This window comes from Onychomys torridus, chromosome 17 (assembly GCF_903995425.1).
Source record: "Onychomys torridus chromosome 17, mOncTor1.1, whole genome shotgun sequence".
In the NCBI taxonomy this organism is placed as follows: Eukaryota; Metazoa; Chordata; class Mammalia; order Rodentia; family Cricetidae; genus Onychomys; species Onychomys torridus.
In genome coordinates, this window is record NC_050459.1 from 6,388,911 (window position 1) to 6,412,881 (window position 23,971).

General features: G+C 42.2%; 1 pseudogene; it reads right to left on the reverse strand.

Moving 5' to 3' along the window:
- Positions 1–1,893: 1,893 nt before the first annotated feature.
- On the reverse strand, positions 1,894–5,078 carry LOC118569152 (annotated as a pseudogene).
- Positions 5,079–23,971: the final 18,893 nt, after the last annotated feature.

Sequence of the window (23,971 nt, forward strand, 5' to 3'; positions counted from 1 at the left end):
ACAATTTGCTCACAATTATCCTGGAAAGTAGACAGTCACTTGTATTGCTGGTATTTCATTCTTTGCACAAATGTCTCTTTGTTGAGTTCATCTCTCAGAATGCAGCAGTTTTTTGTTTGTTTGTTTTTGTCTATTTAAAAAATTTATTCGTCGTTCACATGATAAGACACAAAAAGTCACAACTTCTTAAGAAAAAAAACATAATTCTGTAAGCATCAGTGGCAGTTTTCAAAGTGTAGAAGTGATAGGAGAGGAGGCTCCCAGGAACAACCATGGACTAGGGGCTGCCCAGGCTTGAGCCCTGGGGAGTGTCACTGGGAAGGGGCCTCCGTGGAGGGTGTCCGGCTTTGAGGGACACAGCACAAGCTCTTCTGTCAGTCACCAAACACAACCAATGGCCAGGGCAGGGGAAGGGGTTTGCTTTGATTCAGAACAGAGGATCCAGGGCTGGAAGGGTGGGGCTTTCCAAATATGGACAGAAGCCCAGACAGCTGTGTTGTAGCATATTATTCTGAGGTGTATTACTTTTGCTTATATTGAATTTGTTTAACTCTGGGAAGCTGTGTTACTGTGTCAGTCTGAAACACATGATGGTCTACTAAAGAGCTGAACGGCCAATAGTGAAAGAGAGGCAGGAGAGACAAATAGGCAGGGCTGGCAAGCAGAGAGGATCTACAGAGGGAGATATCTGGGATGAAGAAAGAAGTAGCCAGAGAAGGAGGAGAACTCCAGGAGCAGCCACTTAGCTACACAGAAAGCCATGAGTAAGAGTAAGATTTACAGAAGTGAGAAACCAGAAAAAGCCCAGAGGCAAAAGGTACATGGGATAATTTAAGTCAAGGAAAGCTGGCAAGAAACAAGCCAAGGTAAGGCTGGGCATTCATAAGTAAGAGTAAGCTTCCAAATGTGATTTATTTGGGAGCTGGGTGGTACCCCCCCAAGAGTAAAAAACAACAGAGCTGGGTATCCCAAGCTCTGTACTGGCCTTCATGCCTGCCCTTTCCCTATAAGCAATCTCTGTCCAGGAGTAGGACTCTATCAGAAGAGTTTACTGGGCTGGAGAACTAAATTATTGGACGGGGTCCACAGGAGGCCTGAGGCACACACAACACATGAGCATAGAGCATAGAGTGCCTGACTCCGTAGAGAAAGGCAACTGTGCCCTTAAGGGCCCATCCCCATGCAGCCTAGCTAGCTGACTGTTGGAGGTTGGTGGTAGCAGCCTGACCCACCATGGATACACAAAGACCTCGAGCAATGTGCGTCCCACATGGGGTGGGAACCCAAAATCTCACCAGGAAGAGTATGTGTGGGGTGCCTGTGATCAGAATTGAATGGGGCAGCACACCCAGCCTAGAAATCCTAGCCTAACATGAGGATGGAATACTCCAGTCCTCTTGTAAGGCTGGTTGGGAGGCAGAGTGGGGTCCTGGCTGAGGCAGAAAGAAAAGCAGGGGCAAACAGACTCATGGGCAGAAGATAGGCAGAGGCAAACGAGCACAGTAAATTCAAAAAATAATTGTGTGTGTGTGTGTGTGTGTGTGTGTGTGTGTGTGTGTGTGTCCCATTTGTAGACTAGGAGAGCCATAGAGACCAGAGGACTTGGGGGCCCCAGCCCAGAGACCAACTTTGTCTTAGGGGTGTTCAGGTCAGGTGGGACTAGGTTGGGGTACAGAGATGAGATAGGACTAGCTCGATGGGACTAGCTTGAGGAATGTACAGATTTCTGCATTTTCTACACAAATAAGACCTTGATTCCATTTTTTTTTGTCTTTTCAGGACCCCATGGGGGCCTATGTGTGCACCATCCACATGGACCCTAAACCCTTTTCCTGCCTTTCTGTTTGATGGGGAGGACTGGAGAGAGATCAGACCTCCTCAGGTTTGTGCTGGTCACAGCGTTCTGGCCCCAGCGATACCCAGGAAGTAGACCATCTAGGTGATGCCAAACAGTGGGCCAAGGGCCAGTGCACAGCAGTATGTGCCTTTCAGGAAGGCTGAGGGGCTCTTATGTCTTCAGATCCTCTGGGTACAGTCTAGAAACCCCGAGTAAGTGCCCTCATTGACACCTGACAGCAAGGACACACAGAAAGACGACTTCTCAGAATATGGGTGACCCAGCTGGTTCAGGTTGGCAAACGGGGAAGTAGACATTGGAGAAGGGGAACTTCCTGAGAAGTGTGGCCGCCAGTCCCTTGTAGAGGCCACCAATGCCATGGTTCTACATCAGGTCATGGGTGAGCTGGGAGGCCATGGGCTGAGGAGTGGCTGGAACTTCTACTGAGGGCTGAGTACCTCCCTGGCTGATGGCTGAGCCTGGGCAGCCAGAATCCTCCTCTGAGCAGCAATGTGACCTGCATCTTGCAACTGGATCTTCAGCATCTCCATCGGGTGGTCACAATCATCTGGCAGGTGCTAGCTCTGCAGCCTGCCAACATTTTCTTAGGCAAGGTTAGCTTTTGTCCATCCTTAAATATCTGAGGTCTGAAACAGTCATGAGCTGCCAGCTTGATAGCCTTCTCAGGGGTGGCCAGGGTCAGGTTTCCTGCTGCTCCCCTGTATGTGCCGAAGGATCCCTTGGAGTAGGTGGTCTTGATGAGGCAATCAGACATCCTGGCATGTATGTGCTCGCCATTATGCTGGTCTTGCAACCTAGTCTTAGCCTGGTCAATGAGGAACACGCAGGTGACCCTAATGGGCCCAATGATGCCACTATTGACAAGCTTGGCCATCAGGCTGATCTACTTCCCAGCCGTTTTCACCAAGTGAAGCAGCAGGCTAACTCCCGCCAGGTGATGGAAGTGGAGGTATCCATGAGTAGAGGCTGATGAGGACAATGTGGGTGTCTGGTGGTGGTGGCTGGTGAAGGGGAGGGGATTCCTCGCCTTCAGAGCAATTGCAAGACTTCTGCTACCACCTGGACTGCTTCCTGTTTTGTTTTTCTGTGAGTTTCATGACCTCTCGTTTGTGGCTTTTCTTGTGGAAGAATTAGGTCCTTATGACTGTACATGTATGTGATGATCTATTTGTGCGTGTGTGTATAGTTCCTACTTAAACTGAACATAGGATAGGTGCATAACGCCATAGAAAAATCACATGGGACTCTGAGCAGGATCAGAAGATGGCCCACGAAGTGGGATTGTCCATGAAATGCCCCCCAGTGCTCACTCATGTCCCCACTAGTCTCACTGTGCACCTATACCACTGCAGCCCACATAGTGCATGGAAGATCCAGGGCTGGGACCCAGGGTTTGCTTACTGCCTTGGCTCCGGGAAAAGCCTCTCCCTACCACACATTATTTCTACTTGCCCTTGAAGTGCAAGAGTAGCCCCCCAAAACAAAATTATCTCCTTTGTGCTTAGTAGTGATGGAATAGAAACGAACAAAGCTGAGTGATGGCATGAGCGTACACTGGTAATAAAAAGAAGCATAAAAAGGTGAAGTGAACTAATGTCCAGGGGCCTGGAGACCAGGAGGGAGAGGGAGAACGTGGGAAACCCTGCAAGAAAGAAACATATGGGTTCCTGTGATGAAATCACATTGGGTCTATGGGGCCGTGCATGCAGAACTACATATGTGTAAACACAGAACACAGCTACACACACACACACACACACACACACACACATACACATACACACACACACACACACACACAAGCACACACACACACACACACACACACACACACACACACACTCACACTCACAAACATGGGAATGAAGGTCAGCTAACCTGGATTGATACATGACGGTATTGCTGATACCCTGGTTGGGAAGGATATGTGGAATTTCTTTGCTGCATTCCTGTCTTTCGACAATTACCTGAACAAAAACATTCAACCAAAACTGAAAGGGTACGAATCAAGTAGGGTGGATAGGAGGACATTCTAAAAGAAGTCCTGTTTAAAAGAACCAGAACGCATGTTGTGTGGCTTAGGAGGCATGGGGGCAGAGAGGAGAGCCATCTGAAGATCACACTGTGTTCAGGAGCCAGGGGCAGGGCCCTCCAGCAAGCTGGAGACAAAAGGCTGAGCCTGACAGAGGTCCCTGGGTGAGTCTGAGAGAGACAGCACCAGAGAAGTAACATGCGTTTTGCTTTATTTCTCTCCACTGGCAATTTATTTTAAGGCAGTTGGGATAAGATGGTGAGATGAGTGTCTTTCTGTTATCCCTCTGGCTTCAGAGTCGAGACTGGATGAGAAATCAGGGAATTGGGAGTGGGAGGAGGTTCCTTCAGAAGGCAGAGCGATCAGCAGGGGAGGCCTTGAGAAATGAGACAAGAGAAGTAGGGAAGGAAGCAGACTGGGGAGGGAGGTGTTTATAAACAAATGAAGTAGATTTATAGGTGAATGGAAAGTTTTGTTTATTGGTCAAAGGCTGGTAACGTTATTTATTAAAAACAGAAATACCTTAGAAAACATGGGCATCCTGGGGCCACTGTCTGGAAAATTTTAAGTGTCTTCAAGGTATTTTAAAGTCAGTTTGCATGCTGAGTCTAAATTTTTTATTTCAGTAGGCAAATTTCTTCACAGCAACTGTTCTGGAGTTCTCAGAGTCCTGCTCAGGAAGATGATGAGTGGGTCTCTCATCTTCAGCATCCACTCAGTGATGCCAGAGCAGCCACGATGCTGGTCCATGTTAGAGGATAATGGGATGGAGGAGACAGCTGCAGGGTGGGCACAGGTGGGGAGCTCCTGTGATGTTTCTAGAAATCCTTCTTTGTACTATGAGGAAACAGTAGGTGCCACACAGGGTCCCTTTTAATTGTGAACAGTGTATATTTAAGACTGACCAGCTATCTAAAGTTCCTCTTCCAGGAATAATCAACTTTTTTTCAGAATTCTGAAAATTTAATATCTTTCTGTCTCAAACTTTGGCCATTCCTTTAGTTGAATTATTCATGGTCCTTGTCTCCCAGGCTGACTTCACTTCAGTGTTCTCCTTGGGGCAATCCACACACCACATACCATGGTAATACTTTAAGTAGGACTCCAATAGAAAGTCTATAAATTTTAATACTTCCATGGAAATACCGCATAAATTTTGATAGATGTTAACCCAAAGCTATCAGCCATCTTGTTATGAGTTTTAAAATAATTTGAGAGAAGCCATTCCTATATGCATAAACAATGGCACATGCTTCATTTCAGGCTCATAAGCTAGACACACACACACACACACACACACACACACACACACACACACACAAATAAGCTTTGATGTCTTATTCTAATCTTAAGGGCCTGTTCACACGGTTCCAAGAAATCACATGCCAGCATTTTCACCCGCCCCTGTCTTTGATAAACACTCTTATGCACCTTGACCATTTTTGCACTGTTCTTAAAGTGTCATAGTCACCCCCATGTGGCAACCCTGCACCTTCCATAACCAGCTTCTCCTGGGTTTTCAGGCCTCAAGTTAAACAAGAGCAAAATCAGATATGCAACAAACTGCTCAGCATACCGCCACTCATCTATCAATACATCTTCATCTCTGTACCTGTCTATCCGCTATCTATGTCCATCTATCTGTACTCCTACTTAGCATCTGTCGTCTGCCCATCTATTATCTGTCTATCATGTAACCATTTATCTATCACCTGTACATCTCTTTACTATCTATCATCTATCAATTCATCTATTAACTATCCATATTTATTTATCTGTCTATCGAGTATTATCTGTCTATCATCAACTGTATTTTTCTATCCGTCTTTATCTATTTATTATCTATAATCTATGTAACTATTTATCTAACTGTCTACTATCTCTCTGCCCACTATCTATTTTTACTTGTCTTTCTATAAACTACCAATCAGAAGACTCTATTTTGCCTTGTGGAAACACAGACATGTTCTGTTTTCCTTCTTCTCATCATCCTATCCTGTGTCCCCCAGATTTAGATATGCCTAAGCTGTTGAAATGTTAAACATCAAAGAGATAATATGAATAGGTTAAACCCATGGTTCTTCAAAATGTGGGCATGATTTTAAGCATAGAATGTTACATTCCAGTACAGATTGAACTATTTGAATGGAATGGATTTCCTGTTTTAGTCAAGGGGAAAACACAGAAAATAATATTGTTGGCAGCTTTTATATTTCTAAGAAGTTCAAAGAAAATTAGATGTGCTGATTGCAAGTTATTACTCCCAAGGACTTCAAGAGCCACAAGTAAGCCTGTTTGCTTATGTCTAATGTCACAACGGCACCCCTCATTTGGTTGCTGGTGGTCTGCAGAATTCTAAGACATTTCTGGGGCTTGATGAAGCTACCAAGATTATATAAGAGTGCTTCAAAGGGGGACTTGGCAGCTATAATTAAGGTTATTAATAATCTAATACTGACACCAGAGAGTATTTCAGACCTAATTTAATCTCCTGAGCTCATAGTAAGCCTGGGGTTTGACTGAGTGGTGACAGGGGTTGGGGGATTCAGAGCACAGAGATGATACATGTCATGTGGGATGTTTGGTTAGACACAGAGGAGTTACACGATAAGGAATTGTATCTCTGGGCACTGAGGGCACCAACATCTGAATCAGAAAGAGCCATGAGGTACTAATTTGATTCAACAACCTGGATGAGTTTAGAAGATGGCCTAAGCTGCTGTTTGAATGCAGCCCACATTGATACATGAGATACTGAGAAGAGACCTTGAGTTGAGAAGCTAGCCAGTGGCTGGCCATTACCCCCTGAACTATGAGCACACAGTTGTCATTTTTGGTAGTTAAGTTGGAGCAATTTGTTAGTCACCAATTGGAAGTGCATGTATAGTTTTAGCAGTGAGCCACAGGTCCCACCACTGCATGGTCACAAGCCTCATTCTTCTCTATTCTGAAACTGGACCACTATTTTATCATCTCATGAGCAACAGCACAGATATATTGTATTCTAACATCACACCAAAGATTCATGGCAGTTACACACTGCAAATGAACTTCTTAAACAGGAACTCACACAAAACTGTTACTTAATTTCATGTGTGTGTGAGTTTTGCCTGTATATATTTATGTGCACTGTGTGTGAAGTGCTCATAGAGAGCATTAGAGCCCTGGAACTCGAGTTAAAGACACGTGGAGCCACCATGAGGGTCCTGAGACTTGAACTTGGGTCCTCTGAAAAAGCAGCAAGTGCTCTTAACCACTGACCATCTCTCCACCCCTGTATCACCATCTCTAAGATTTTAGTTATATTGATGGTTCCTAATAAAATCCTGTACACTTTGGTAATGAAATTTATTGACTTAGGAGTTTTGTAACTTATAATCCATGATTCTTAAGTGTCTTCAAGAAATTATAGGTCAGCATCAACAGATATTTTCCACCATCCTGGAGCTGTTGGTACTTCATAGACTGTCAAACAACCCAAACTTTTAAAGAAAACTTTCAGACAAGGAAACAAATGCCATATATATTGGGCAGCTTTGAAATGCTCCTACCTCTGTAGGGAGCCAGAAACAAAGACAACCGTCAGATCAGATATGAAGATTAACATGGCTATGTACCACAGCCAAGTGGTCTAAGCCATATGTGGAAATAGGATTATACCTTATCATATACAAAACATTATAATCTACAATGTGCAAATAAGAAAGGCATACATATATATTCATAAAAATGGAAGTGCACTAATGTCATATCAGAACTTGGTGATACAGCACTGTGACACTTGAGAAAGGAGAAATGGGGATGTCTTTTATCTTCCTTATTATTGTCCCCTGAGGCCCCTCACAGGATCTAAGATGATCTGTGCGTTCTGTGAAACACAGCACAAGACTCTTACGTAAGGAGCTACCTTCTTGTGCTTGGAAAAAAGCAACCAAAGTCACTGAGATGTCAAGAACTGGACAACAGGCCTTGCTGGGGTTCCACAGTGCGTTAGTTATTTCTCTCACAGCTGTGACAAAATGCCTAACAGAAGCAACTTAAGGAGGGAAGGGTTTATTTGGGGTCACAGTTGGAGGGGGATTCAGTTCACCATAGTGGAGAGGCTTAGTCTGTGTCAACGGGAGCCTGAAGTGTCAGGTCTACATTATGGCAGGCAAGAAACACACACACACACACACACACACACACACACACACACACACACACACAGAGAGAGAGAGAGAGAGAGAGAGAGAGAGAGAGAGAGAGAGAGAGCACAGAACCAAGGCTAGGCTATCCCATATAAGGAGGGTCTCAGTGACCCACCGCTGCCACTGAGACTCTACTTCCAGAAGGGCTCATAGCATCTCTAAGCAGAATCAACAGCTATCAACCAAGTGTTCAAACACACAGACTGTGGGGCTGTTTCATACCCAACCACTCACACTCAGGTTCACCACCATCAGATACTATACTCCCTTCCTAATCTATTTATTCAGGAATCACAAGACATCATCAAACCTAGTACTAAAATATTCAAGTTTACAGTTCCTAAGGGTCTCCCTTTCCTTGTAAAATTTCAAGTGTTATACAAAACTTATGCTAAACAAATCTGTACCTTGTCTTCTTGTTGGTCAGTCTTTTACTATGGGGTCTTTCGCTGTGAATCTATAATATCTGAAAATGTGTTTTCTTCCCCAAACCTTCATCCTAAATGCAAAGTTCTAATTTTCTATACCAAATGTCCTATTTCTAAAGAAGCCTCAAAGTGTTTGCAATACCTATCTGTGTTATAATCACCTTATTATCTTTATTCTCAATTCAACATCTTTGAAAATGATAGGCAAAGATTGCCAGAAACTGTACCAAGAATCTTACAGTGACAAGTGCCTGTCCTGGGAGAGGTGCTCAGGACATGCTGCTCTTTTGTTCCTGGTGATTGAGTAGCCAGTTTCCTAGACCCTTCAGTGACATGTCTACCAAGGTCAGAAGATGGATGGGAGAAACACTGTGGACTAAACACTCTGAAGTACAAGAGCTGCTTGGCATTACTGTGAGAATGCTGCATCTGGAGAGAAGGAAAACTAAAGACAAAGACAACACAAGAACAGGTCTCAAAACATGGAGCTGCTGTGGCCTAAGCTTCACAGTGTTCTGAAGGACAGACTGGCATGTGACGGTCAGAAAGGAAAACTCAGGCTTGAAGGTTACTGGGCTCCTCCTGTGACAAATGTGAAGGAAAGGAAGCAATGGAAATTGTACCCACAATCCTTACACATACAGCAAAGGCAGCAACAGAGTTTTACAACCCTTTCATTATGGCCCATGACAACTCCTTTAGATGGTAATATGTTTTAGACAGTGTTATGTACTGAATGTTTGTGTGCCTAAAAAATGTATTTTCTGGAGTTTTAATACCCAATGTGATGGGGCTGAAGGGACTGAGGGGTGCTGATTATGGTTGCCTGAGCTCAGGAGAGTGGAGTCCTCATGATCACATCATTGGCCTTGAAAGAACCAACCAGAGTAGCCCTTTGCCCCCTAATCTCTCACTTCCCCCGACTTCATTCATTCTTTGATATGAGGATATTTTAAGAGAGTATGCCATAATAACATTAACATTTTAATTTATGGTTTTATAGCATCATTGTCCACACAATAAATTTCTTCTGTGAGTTATTATTCTTTCATCATTGAGAAACATAACCTACTTTATGTAGAATTGAACTATGATTAATGTAGCATAGTAGCTTTTTTGGAGGTGAGCTTCTAGGCATATCTCTCAGCTCTCCAATGTTCTGAGAATACTTGAGTCCTCAGCTCTAAACGGGACATTCACATCAATCCTTCTATGGCTCAGGGAATATTGGTAGAAGGGATGAGTAGAATGTAAGAACTATAAGGTATTGCAAAGAGCTATGAATGGTGTCTTCCAGGCATAACACAGCTACTGCAATCACGGTTGCATAGCCTTTGTGTGTGGCTGCCTGCACTGGGCCTGTGTGAAACTGGGGCTTTGCAACAGTCAATCATGGGTTGGGCAGGGGCTGACAGGGCCACACCTCTTCCTATGAATGACTTGTTACTGATGGATTCTAAGGACAGTCATTGCCTTTAGTTGTGTGCTTAGTGGCGAGTCTACCAGGCTCCAATGAACAGTTCCAAGATCATGATTGCACAGACTTCCTTGTTAAACTCAGTGGGTCCAAAAAAAAAAAAAAAGAAGCACCAAAGGACTCATAGGGAGGAGGGTGTTTGCTAAAGTAGGAAGATTGGAAGGAGTGGGAGTGAGAACAATCAGCCATGCACAGAATTGTCGAGAATAGATTTAACTTTAAACAAATTAAACTGTTCATTTTCCCCATTGTGTTTCTAACTCCTTTCTTCCACAAAATATTAATGAATTTATCAGCACTCACATGTGCACACAAGCAAATCGCTGCAGCCTGATGGCTTTCCCTCCACAAAGTACGTTGTTTTCTTGTTAAATCTACAGTAAGACGGAGTGCAGGACAGAGACTTTAAGCATCCATAGCCCTGACAAGCAGGACACAGGTGTCACACAATTGCTTCACCCTAGTACAGATAGGAAGTGAAACATTCGTACAGGAAGCAGGATGCTTCCTTAGTCTTGCCTTCTCCCAGCTGCTGCAGAGAATATAATTGCCTTGGCTACTTCCTCCATCTTTGATCGTATGCCTTGAAAACCCAAAGGGTCAAACATCACATAGGGGAAGACTCCATGTCTGTGTGAGTGGTTCTACTTTCTTTTGTGGAGAAAATACTTTATTCCTGTATTGATTATAGCCCCACTGACTCGGTCCTGGGCACTTGAAGACAAACAATTATAATGATCAGATCTGTTAATGCCAGAGCCCTAGAGATGGGAAGAAAAGCGATTAACAGATGCAAAGGACATTGTTAGTAAGTATAGTGTTATTCTCAATGGTCTCAAAGTCTATTTTTATTTATGCATAGGCTTACATACCGCATTATTAGAGTTGCTGTAAAATTCCCACCACATGACAGATAAATCAATATTAGAGAATCACACACGGAGGATAACTGGGCTAAACAGTATTAACCTTTCTGTGTTCTCATGCACCAGATGAGAGTAAAGAAACCCTTGACACATCTGCCTGCAGACAGAGGATTTATTTCCCCACCACACAAAATCAAAACCTCTGGTTCCCACCAGAAAATTTGACATTAATGTCATGAAGATAGATGTTCAAAAGGGTTAAAAACAATCATTGAAAATATTGAGTTGGGGCACCTAAGGTGTTTACTCTCTTTTGGGGTGCAAAATGACAGAGCCTGTTAGAAAGAAAAGTGATTCCAGGAAAAGGAACAAAAGTCATGAATAAAGAAAAATGGCAAGGAGCATCCCAGGGAAATAACCAGCCTTCTTTTAGCCAGGCCCCACAGAGCAGAAGTGGGTCATCCTGCTGAGTGCGCAGTGACATTTCCCTGCAGTATCAAGGCTGGCATCGGCTGCCCTCCAGCACCATAGAGGTGGGGAAGTCCTTGGAGAAAGGTCTGTGGTATTTGCAGGTGTCTGGAGGAGACTGAGAAAGGGATGAGCATCCCATGGCCTCTATGACACTAAATACGTACAAGTTCCCACGTCAGTGAATCCCTCAAAGAGAAAGACCTGGCACTGCCGGGGTCTCGTGTCCTATTTTAATTTCTTTTTCTTAAATTTTAAAGGATGTTCCACTTTTACATGTAATGTGGTTGAACTTTTACACAGGTGCTGACAGTGCCCATGACCACACTCAATTGCCAAACATAATGAATACACAAAGGCAGGAGGAAGTTACGTGGTTCACACACACCTGACAACAGAACCTCATTCTTTGATAAAGCTTGTAGAATATTTTAGAGAAATGTGTGCCTCAGTGGACACTAACACAATGCCATGGAATACGGCATTATGGAAAAGCAAGGAAGATAAACAAAAGATTGGTCAAGAGTTTCTGCTTGCAGTCTGCTGCCCCTTCTGACAGTATAGCATATTTTTATTCCTGAGAAAAATAATTATAATAATATTTTATTTATCTTTCCCTTTCATTCCTCCAAGCACTCCCATATAACCATCCCTGATCTCCTTAAAATTCATGGCCTCTTTTTTTAACTAGCTGTTATTACATGTATAAATGTATATGTATAACTTATATTTCTAAATATAACCTGTTTCATCTGTAAAATGTTACTTTCATACATGTTTTCAGGATCGAGCACTTGGTAGTAGACAACCAGTTTTCCTCTGTTGCCTATAGTTCTCTCTTTTCAGGAAAAGTAACACTTTCAGAGTGCCTGTAAACTGGACCCTGGTATGAATGGGAACCCTGTTGTAAAAGCTGGCATGAGAGAGGATCAGCCACAGGCTGTAGGAGTCAGCAGACCTGAGAGGACCTTGTCTGCTGGGACAGGAAATGATTAAGAAAAGACAGAAAGGTTTTGAGAAAGTTCCCAAGACCAGCAGGATAGTATTTAGTGATTCACAGGATCCAACAGAGGGAAAAACGGATTCAGAGACATTGGAATCTATTAAGCCTGTGCCACCAATGGGTCACTGTGCTGTTCCTAGCAAAGGCATTGAGCAGATAAAATCGTGTAAAGTTTTCGAAGTAGGTTTGTTTGCTTCAGAATGGTTTTATTGACTTAAAATTCTCTGTTCAATAGAGATTTTAACAAATATGATATTTTATTTAACAATGCAAATTCCATATTACCCTAAACAGTGTTCCGTCCCAGAAGAAAAGGGAACATAAGATACTTATTATTGATGCTTCACCCAAAAGACCAATTAAAACTTGTCAGTAACCTGAGTGGAGTGTGAGGATTGCTCGGGCCCTCATCTAATTATTAGGAAGGATTAGTTACTTGTTTCTCCCTAACAAATTGGGCATAACGTCCTAGCTTGAAATAGCAATGACCCCCACCCCTTACCATTTCTGTAGAAAGGGAACCTATGAGAGATTTCACTGCTCCTCCAGCTCAAAGTATCTCACCTCAATGGCTTCCGTGTGAAATACAGACTCAGTTTAAGTGTTAGGGAAGCAGCCAGTCATTTCTTGATTTTTAAATATTGTACAAGTACTAGCAAGATGGCTTAGAGAGTAAAGACACTGACTTCCAAGTCTGAGGACCTGAGTTCAGTCCCTGGGACCTTCATGGTAGAAGGACAGAACCAACTTCCACGGGCTGTCCTCGACCCTCCTCATACACACACAGCACACTTAGACCTCGTACATACAGCCATGGCTACAGTAAAGAAATAGACATGCAAATGTTAAAAAATTGTATGGGACACACTGACACTTTGAAATGTGTTTATCTAAGGTTCAAGTTCATCAAGTCCCTAAGTATACCATGCATTTTGATGGGCTGAACTCAATCATTTATTCCATGAGTTGGCAGGAGATACTGGCCAGATCTGCAGAATCTCAAGTTCTTATTGGAACAAGAGGAGCTTGTCTGAACTTTGTTTCTGGAGGGCTATCAGTGTCCTGAGAGCTTGTGAGCAGACAGGGCCAGTGTGTTCCCACCCACACCAACTCCTTTTCATGTATCACAGATCACATACACCGGGAGAAGAGTTTTGAGAAACAAAGCGAAAGGCACACAATTGACTGACATCTCCTTTTGCTATGTTTTATGTATTTGCTAGGACTGAGCAGACAAATCTGATCAACACATGGGAGCTGGTGGGATATCATAGGAAGACATGAAGTCAAGGGGTCAGTGAGCCTCAGGAATGTATATTCCCACAAGTGGGAAACTTATTCAGAAAAACTATTGAACACTCATCTCATCTTTCCCTTGCAGTATGTTCCAAACAAGAAACAGACCAGACAGACCAACAGACCACACAAAAGACCAAAAAAAAAAAAAAAAAAAAAAAAAAAAAAAAAAAAAAACTACCTGTGTTTTATACATTCAGAGATGAAGAAAAACAAAAGAAGCTTGGCTGAGGCTCATACATCTGAAATCTGGGTCTATGCAAAGGTTTTTAAGACATCGTTTCTATAGACCTAGTTCAAAAGAGGTATTTTTATGTCTGACATTTGATGATTATCAAAAGTCTTTGATATTCTATCTTATCTCTCTTATCACATGAAAGTAAGCTATCTAAACCACAAAAATATAAACACATCAATGATTAAGGAAACCAAACATCACAAATTTGTTTTAGATGAACAATCATCTATAATTTGAAAAACATATTTTAAATTTACATAATATAAAAGTTTTAACTCAATTCTGTTTTTTTTCTTACTACATGTATGGATGTCTGATTTGTTGACCCAACAAGTAGGTTTTAATCAAAATCAATAAAGAAGTAGAAAAATGCAAATGAAAATCTTCAAGAAACATCTCCAAATTAACAAAATGATCTTCCTCCCCTTATTTGGGAGTTATGCAAGATACAAAATGTTGTATTCACATTCTAGTTTTTCACTGAGTCTTGGAAATTACTTGAGCTTTCTGGTAATTTAACATAATTGTCAATTTCAACTGTCATTTAGAAATAGTGTATGCTGGGTATCTTCCAGAAAACATTCAATTTACTACTTTGAAATTACAAAGTCATTTTTTCCTTCATATCCAAGAATTAGTTTGAGAACTCTATTTGTGTATTACCTTCTTTATCTAAAATACTGTTAATTATTAAGCAGCTAGGGTTTTACTTAGCAAGCACCATGTGACTCTCAGAGTCAGGGCAGAGGTTATTATTTTTAGCCTCTTCTCAGTTTCCTTCTGAGGAGAGAAAGCCTGGCCTGTTCGCTTCTACTTCAAACCATTTCCTCTAAAAACTCAACCAGCAAGAAGCAAAGTTTCCTATCCTGTCGCTCCATCAACTGCCACTGTTTTAAGATATCTGCCAACCAGGAAGAGCCATTATGGGTGTCTAAATTTGGATCTTGGCTGTCAGGGCTCTCATTAGTCCTGCCTGGGAGCATGGCCACTTAAAGTCACTTAGCCTAGTAATACTGGCTTCTGAAGTCAGTGCCTGAAGGACATAACAATAGGTCCTATTTCCGGCTCTTTCCTTCTCCATGTCCCCAACATCTACTCTGGTCCCTGCCCACATACCATCAACCAGCTCATAGCACTCCCTACCTGTTATTTTAGAAAGCACCAGCAGGTGTTTATGAGAAACCCCCAAGTACCCATATGATGTCCTTAAGACAATGAGCAAGCAGGAGAAAAAGCAGCAGATAGGAGAGGTATAGAAACACTGAATAAACATTACATATTCTGTCCTACATATAGTCCTGGCATGGTCTCCTGCAAGTCATTTTAGGTGGATAATATTTGTTCTATTTATTTATAATGGCGGTTATAATTTGCTGTGCCAAGAATCAAGTCCATGCAATGTTAAGTGACTGCTATTAATCACTGACCCACAGCCCAACACATGTCTTATTATTATCTCTATGCCTTTAACCCTGTTAATTTCATAATTGATGAGAAAATTTGGTCATAATTAACCATATGTCTTCATTTTATATTGTGATTTATAAGTAACAATAGTTTGTAGAGGACACATGAAACTACATTATGAAATATCAGTCACCTCATTCATCAGAGGTCACATTGATGTCAAGTCATTTACCAGGCCTATTTGCAGTTTTAATTGTGACTTGTGGAAAGAAAAGTCAGCCAAAGGCAAGAACGTTTAGGCAGGTATTTTACCCCTGTTCAATGCTCTCAACCAAAGCTCATTGTATCGTGTCCTTCCACTGATCATCAGCCAAAGCAGATTTTCACAAAATTCATCAGATTCAATCCTAATCCATCAATGTAATTCAATATCTACCCCTTCAGTGCCTACAACACAAGCAGAGTATGAAAGATAACAGGCTGCTTACTTTTTAGAGTTAAGAGTGCTTGTTTACTTTCCCTCTCCTTTCTCTCCACCCAAGTGTCACGGATGGGTGAGTGACAGGCTGAGTCCATCACATCTTGTCACATCTCAGAAGGAACAAAGAACATGATGTTTTCTAAACATACTCAGTAATGCTGGATACTTCAAAGGGTAGTTTGTTTATATAAAATGAAACCAAATAAAATACACAAATGGTCTTTAAAAAAAAAGTCTGGCAATGTTGAGACTGTGGAGATGGCTCCGGTGTTAAGAGTGTTTTCTGCTGTTGCACAGGACCAGAGTATAGCTCCCAGCCGTGTCACATGACTCTCAGCTGCCTGTAACTTCAACTCCAGGGTATCAGTCTGTTTTTCTTATTTTCTTATCTGCTTTAATTAGACTACTACATTTTCCCTCCTATACAAAAGTCTTCCTTCTACTTCATACAAAAGTCCTAGGAAGCCCAGGAATAACGCGGAAGGCAAAAGAATGTCATCTGTCTTCATTTACCTGCTTTTCTCTTTATTCAAAACATCTGTAAATGTTGCACAGCCCCAAGTTCTCAGCACTGCTTCTAACTCACATGAGGTCAATGTCATCTGTTTTCTTCTTCCTTGGTCTTAGTATTGTCATCTGCTCTCCTCCCAGATCCCTAGGAAGACAGATGCTCCATTCCACAACCCTTCCAAATGGGAAACCCTCCCCAAATGCTCCCAAGCATGCCTTCCCAGGCACATCACAGACCAGGCCTTCATCCTTTCCATATGTTCTACCTTCTCATCTTGAGACTGAGTTCGAGCTACTAAATACTTCCTGGTTCTAAAATCATGGTGTCTTGAATCATAAGTCTTTGCAACATGCTTTTTAAATTTTCTTTTAAGCCTTCCTCCACCACTATCAATCCCCACAATGCCTAGCTCTATTTCCTCAATAATTACCTGTAATCAGCTTCTTGAAGTTACCAGAAACTACTCTTATCAAGGTCTCCATTGTCTTCCAAACGCCCGCAAGAACAATGAATCCTTTCTAAGCTCTCCTCTCCATCTTTCTGTGGCACCTAGGCTGGCTTCACTCTAAGCTATCCATTATCTCTCCACACTGACATGATGGGAACAACACCCTACAATTCACCATGGAGCATCTCAAGGTCCCAAATGTCCCTCTTTACCATGTAAGACCCAGGTTAAATGTTCTTTTCCATGAAAATGGGCCCACTACTCTAAAATCTCAAGGGCCTTAGTTTTATCTTTTTGAGAACATTAATCACATTTTTAGTTATCTTCATAAACGGGATATCCTTTTGCTTTTATAGTTAATCGCTTGGGGGCTATTAAGTTTTATTTGCCATTTTAAACACCATTGTATGAGTAGTGTGATAATTGAGATCCAAACAACTCTCACCAGTGTCCTATATTTAGTCATAATATGATTGTTGACTGTTTAAATGAAAATGTAAACATTTATTGATTAACTATTGAAACAAAATGGCAAGAATTGGCACCCACAATAGGAGCTGGTTTAAAAGTCTTTTCTTAGAATTCTACCTTTAAAATTGGTCCTTGATAGTTTGCTTGCCTTTATTTTGATAAAGACAGATGAAATTTAAGGGTCTTTACAATATAAATTGCTACCTGTATCCAAATTGTAAACACGTTTCATTAAAACAAATACCAACATTCTTATGAGGTAGACCAGATGGCAATTTAGTCTTTTGTGCAGTTTGCCCTAGAAACTGTAACAACATGAATTCTTGCATCCAAAATTAAAGTTTCATAAGTAGAAATTGTGTCCCTATTAGTGTCCTAACTGGCTAAAAGAAAGCATGTACATTAAAAATGAATTAGTTCTTTGTATCAACAACTTTGGTTTATTTATTTATTTATTTATTTATTTATTGGTTTTTCGAGACAGGGTTTCTCTGTGTAGCTTTGTGCCTTTCCTGGAACTCGCTTTGGAGACCAGGCTGGCCTCAAACTCACAGAGATCTGCCCGACTCTGCCTCCTGAGTGCTGGGATTAAAGGCGTGCGCCATCACCGCCTGGCCTGTATCAACAACTTTGAATAACAAGTTTTATGTTAACTTACTAAAATATTTTTTACAAAATATTCAATAATGCATATACAACACTCTACATGTTAGCATCATATGCAAATAAGTGTTCTGCCTACCCATGGGATACATCGCTAAGCATATTCACTGATGAGCATTTTATAATATTCTAAAATTATCTATTAGGTACCTGATGATGAAAGATACTAAGATACTGATAGGCAACTTAGGCATATAGAGACAAATTAGACACAAACCCTGCTCTCGGGAGAGTTTCCATATAATAGGAAACATAAAAAATGTCTGCAAATAACTCGGCTGCTAGGTTGACAGTAGCAAGTCCCATGAGGGCTTCAGAAAGGAGACTAAATGTCTTGGGAGTTCTTGAAATAATGAGATACTTTCTGCCTCAAGAAAGGCATCACAGAAGGAGTACTTGAGCTAATCCTGTTATAACTTGTATAGTCTGAACTTGAGAGCAAAATGCTGAACTAGAGGAAATAAAACATGGAAGGGACAGAGAGCATTTGAGACCACATTGAGTCCTGTTACAGGCTCAAGATGCAGAGAAATGGAGCCTAAAGGCAAAGTATTGCAGAAAGTGGTAAGGATTAGAGCCTTAGGAAGTCATGGGATATCTCTCCTGGTGGTGGCCCATCTTCCCAACTGCCTAGAGCCTGCTGTACACACAAAGCTCTTCTTGGTACAGTAACTTACTGCACTGGCCCCTGGGCTGGTATGTCAAGATGAGAGACGAAGGTAGAGGTCAAGGGGGACTGAAAGCCCTTCTGGTGGAATGCACACCTGGCCCTGCATTTGAACAGGCCTATCTGATGACCATGTGACAGCAGTCATTACCAACATTTCGTTCTAGAAAGTCTTCGGAGGTTAGGCTTTACTCTTGCAGCAAAATCAATCCTGGGTGCTTGCTATCAGTATCTCCAGGTTCTGGACTGGGAGCTTTCAGTCACTCAGGTAAGTGAGATCTGGATTTGAGTGGTAACAGTGGAACTATGCTACAAGGGGTTATTTGGAAAGGTAAAATTTTATGCTTGATGAAGCAATGTGATGCATGCAGGAGGTGGTGGCCACCCCCTGTCCAGCCTAACTCATCCTTTGCCTGACACTCACATCCTTACATAGTTTCTTCCCATATCACTAGGGTTAGTGTGTTTAATCTAGAGCAGCACAATTGACAATGAAAATGTGTGATTTGCCATATTTTGAATCATTCACTCTGAAGGAATGCCACTTGTAGAGGACATCCAAGCTGACCTACAGAAGGCCCATGTAAAGGGTGTGTATGGCACAAAACATGTTGCCAGTCTCCAATCCCCATAAGTAGGTTAGCTAGGTGGAGTCTCCAATTCTAGTTAAAATTTTAAGATAGTTTAACCTCATAAGAAACCCCAAGACTGTACCACTCAACTAACTGGCTCCCTGAATCCCTACTCATAGATACTGCATCAGAAGGAAAACATTTATTGTGTATCTTCTAGGATATGTGGGACAATGTGCTAAGTAGAAACAATTAGACGTTATCCTGCTTCCTTCCTTTCTTTCTTCCTTCCTTCCTCCCTCTCTCCCTCCCTTCATCCCTCCCTCCCTTTCTCCATCCCTGCTTTTCTTTCTTTCTTTCTTTCTTCCTTTCTTTCCTTCTGTTTTAAGAGGGAGAACTTAATCACTGTTTACTGGATTATATATCATAGGAAAACTTAGCTATTAACTAGAATCATGCTCTCATGTTACTTTTGAGATTATCTGTATTAGGAGAGGAATTCCGAGGGTCTTATGAAGAATCACTAGTTACAACAAGCTTGGTCAAACAACATTGCAGCTGAGATCACAGCTGGGAACACTCTCTTGAGAGAGAGGAGAAAGTCCAAGAGGAGTGGTGTAAAGCATGGTGGCAGGAGCTTCAGACAACTGCTCACACTGATCCACGGTCATGGGGCAATGAGAGATGCTGTTCACAATGATCCATGGTCATGGGTCATGGATCATGGGACAATGTCTGATGAAAGCTGGTACTCAGCTAACCTTCTGCCTTCAGTCTAGAGCCCTGGCACACAGGGTGATGCAGTTCCCAGTTTGGGTGGGTCTTTCCACCTCAACTAACCTAATTTAGATAGTCTATAGATAGTCTCTCACAGCTACTTCCAGAAACTATCATCTGGTGATTCTAAATCCTGTAAACTTGACAATCAATCTTAACCATCACATTACATGACATTTACATGATATGAAAATACAAACATAGATACATACATGCATACATCACATAAATGCACATAGGGATGTATTGATGTTTTGAAAGCTATTTACTGGTGGTTTAAAGGCTAGTGAATTTGGGGATAATCAGCTTCCAATTTCCCCAAGCTTCCCTGGAGGAGACATCTGAGTGGGTGCACACAAATCCATCAGGCTCCATCGGCTGCCATCCAGCTGAGAGCCATTTGGAGATAAAAGGAGCTATTTCCTGGATGAATTCGTCACCAACACTCCACCAGAATAGCTTGGGGTAGAGATGTTTCAATGACTAAAAGAACATTAAAAAAAATATGGTCATTCATGTGACTCACAAAGCATACGTGAATAGACATTCAGGATTGAGTGACTTCACAAGAAGCCGTTTCCTAGGACAGTAATGGACCTGGGCTGAGGGAGATGAGAGCCAAGTCTCTCGAAGGAACTCCAAGGGTAAGGAGAGTGCTGAGAATGGTGTCGTCCCTTCCATGCTCTGACAGAAAAATGGAAAATTTTTCATAGTCAGTGAGCGTGGACGCAGCAGACTTTATTAGCAGACAGTCTTCACTGTGTTTTTAAATTTCTCAAGTGCCCATCTCTGTTCTCCATCTTTACCCTCACTTTGCCATCAAAGAAATGTGTTCTGCTAGCAATTGTTTAATGAATTCAATGATGATCAAGAACATTTTTTTTTTAAGTTTAGCAGTCCATAGAATTTCCTCCTCACCGTCCTTCTTATAAAATAAGAGTAAAAGGAAATGAAAGAGATGTTTTGGCCAACATGTTACTTTGAAATGAATTAAGTGCCTTGTAAGCAAACAGACATGTGGAGGCATATGTTCTCATGTACCTTATCTACAGTGCTTGTGTGATGGTATTGCCTCTGAATATATTTTCAAATCTCCATGTCATTGAATGAAGGAGAAAACAGCGAGAGTCTTATCTGGTACATAGAAAGTAACTACTTTCTTAATTGAAGGTTTAGAGTACCCTGAAGTCCTCACATAAGCCTGTGAAACAAATTTCAGAGAACAAAGGCCTTTGATGACTCTTGGTTGGGTAAACTCACTCTTAATGACCAATGTGATACTTCCATCACTCATCTCCCTTGAGCATATTATCCAGTTTGCTGTATTTTATAGTTTGATTATGCCTAATACCTGTTTCAAATGTATGACTGAATATGTAAAATCATCTTTCCAAGTGCATTGCTTTGTTTTGGAAGCTGATTCTTTTCCCACTGAGTAAAACAACAAGTGATAAATGTCGCTCAAATTAAGTGCTTTCCGGTCCATGTGTTCCAGTGCTGAATGACAACAGGAAGTAAACGCCTCTTCACTGCGGCTTCTACTCATAAATGGTGACCTGAGGAGCAATGGAAATCCAAAGACTTGAAATCATTCATCTCTTGGGGGTTTGGAAAATTAGTTTTAATGAAAAGTAAAGAAAAGGTTTTTATTTCTTTTTGTGTATGTCTGTGCAGATGTGCTTGTTGTGATTGTGTGTGTAGAGGCCAGAGGTCAGTGTAGACTGTCAGCCTCAATTGTTCTTCATTGTTTTGAGATAGGATCACTCACTGAACCTTGAGCTCAATCTTTGGGTGAGACCAGCTGGCCAGCAAGTCCCTAGGCTGCACCTCCCTGCACCAGCCCCTCCTCACCAAGTTCCCATGCTTTTTTGCATAGGTGCTGGGAATCTGAACTCAAATCCCCTCACTTGCTCAGTAAACACTTTATCTACTGAGTCATCTCCCTAGTCCCTGACTTTGATGTGTGTGTGTGTGTGTGTGTGTGTGTGTGTGTGTGTGTGTGTGAAGAACTTTTTCAAGTGGAATGTTTTTATTCAAAAAGTTTTTTTTTCAAAATACTTTAACGTGAATGTACATTGTAACCTGATTTAAAGATCAAATAGGGCATAGCCACAAAACTTGGTAACTTCTCACATAACCCACACTGAAACTTATAAACTAAGTATCTCACTTGTGGTGGCTAACTTGACTATGTGAAGACACACCTGGTACACTGATGAGGAACACCTTTGCATGCATTAGTGAGGGCATTTCCTGAGACGTTTAACTCAGGAAGAGGGAAGACTCACTCTTAAAATGATGGCGGCATTGCCGTTGACTTAGTCACAGACAGAATAAGGAAGGGAAAAGGAGGAAGCCAGCTGGGTCTTAGCACTTTCCTTTCTCTGCTGATCTCCTATGGTATGAACAGGCAGCTTCCCACTCCCACTTCTGTAGAGCCATCTGCTACCGTGCCTTCTACACTGTGATGGGCATGATACCATCAAACTGTGAACCACAAGGAGCCCTCGCCCCTTAAGGTGCTTCTTGTCAGGTGCTGGAAGCTAGCATAGCAAGACTACCACCCTTGATTTTCCTAGGGTAATGGGACTCTGAAAACCATGCTTTAATTTTATTATTGTTCTAGATTTTACCAGTGAATAGAAAATACCCGTTGGCACAGATGTGGTTGAGGAGAAAACTCAATGCTGGGCATCTTCAACACGCCTCACGGGAAGGGATCCTTATCCTAAGGACCATGTGGCCTCTCCTTTATAGAAATGGTTATGTCAGTGTCTTTGAAACTGAACAACCTCTCAGAACTTGCCAACCTGTAAATTCTTGGACAGGACCAAAGAAACGTGTCTTCAGAAATTGCATTTGCAGGAATCCTAGAGTTAGTTGTGTGACCCACAGAGTTTCAGGGGAACTAAAGACAGAGCCCTGGCGTTTTCTATCTGAAGCATTTGCAGAAACTTTGTATCAAGGCTGCGCAAAGAGAGGGTTGTCATTCTGTAATTGGAACACATAGTTATTTTGCTGCTTGTAGAGCAGGTTTTAAAGGGAAAACAGGGTTGGGGATTTAGCTCAGTGGTAGAGTGCTTGCATAGCAAGCACAAAGCCTTGGGTTCAATCCTCAGCTCCAAAAATGGGTGGGGGGAGGAAACAAAGGGAAATGGTCACCTCTACCATCACAGCACTCACCCCAGACCACAAAGAAAGTATGTCCTGTCCTTCACCTGGGAAGCAAACTGCATGGACAATGTGTGAAGCAGCCCCTTCACCCACAGGGCCTCACAGAAAACCCTTCACATTGTGCCAGGGAAGGCCTGGCCTGCCAAGGACTGTGCTATTACTTCTGACAACTTACTCAAGCCAGGCAGTTTCTCACTGTTGACAATTTATCACGTTATCAAACCTTGCATGCCATTATGAGTTGGTGCCATTGTTTTCCCGTTGCAGCCTGACTGAACCTGACACCGGATACCTTATTAGTGATTATGTAGCAACTCGCCATCTGATCTAAAATTCAAATGCCATCTCTCACCGTGATGTGAGCTATGGAACTGAAGAGCCTATGGCAGTAATGATAACAGAAGGAGCTGAAAAATGCACTGAGGAATTCATTCACCTCTCAGAGAGTTACTTCCTGCCTGCCTGTTTCAGGGACGCTCCTGGAACTTTGCACATTGGAATTCACACAAGCCGAGATGCCTTGGCATGGGTTCTTGGATCACAAGCACGCTAAAGGCGTGGGAACTTGGAAATGTAGGTTGAGAAGATGGAATGTGCTTGTCAGAAAGCCCAGGGTTCCAGGCTCAGGCACCCATCTCTGTGGTGTTCAAGCTGCTCACTCCTTCCTTATGCTGTATGCGCATGGACTTAGCTTCCTAACATCAGGGGCAGATTTTAATCTTTGGGTACTATGCAGATTGCACTAAGTCGGGGTACAGTGTTCAGCACATTTTGTTGGGGGACAGGAGCACTCAGAGCGGATCTCTTGCTGGACTTCACTAGAGCCTGCCCAGTGCCCACCTCATAGTACCATTTGCCACCGCCCCCAGTGAGGGACAAGGGCAGGTATCATCAGTACTCTCAAAGTCCTTGTGTGGTAACTGCTCAAGACCTGCTAGAAAGAA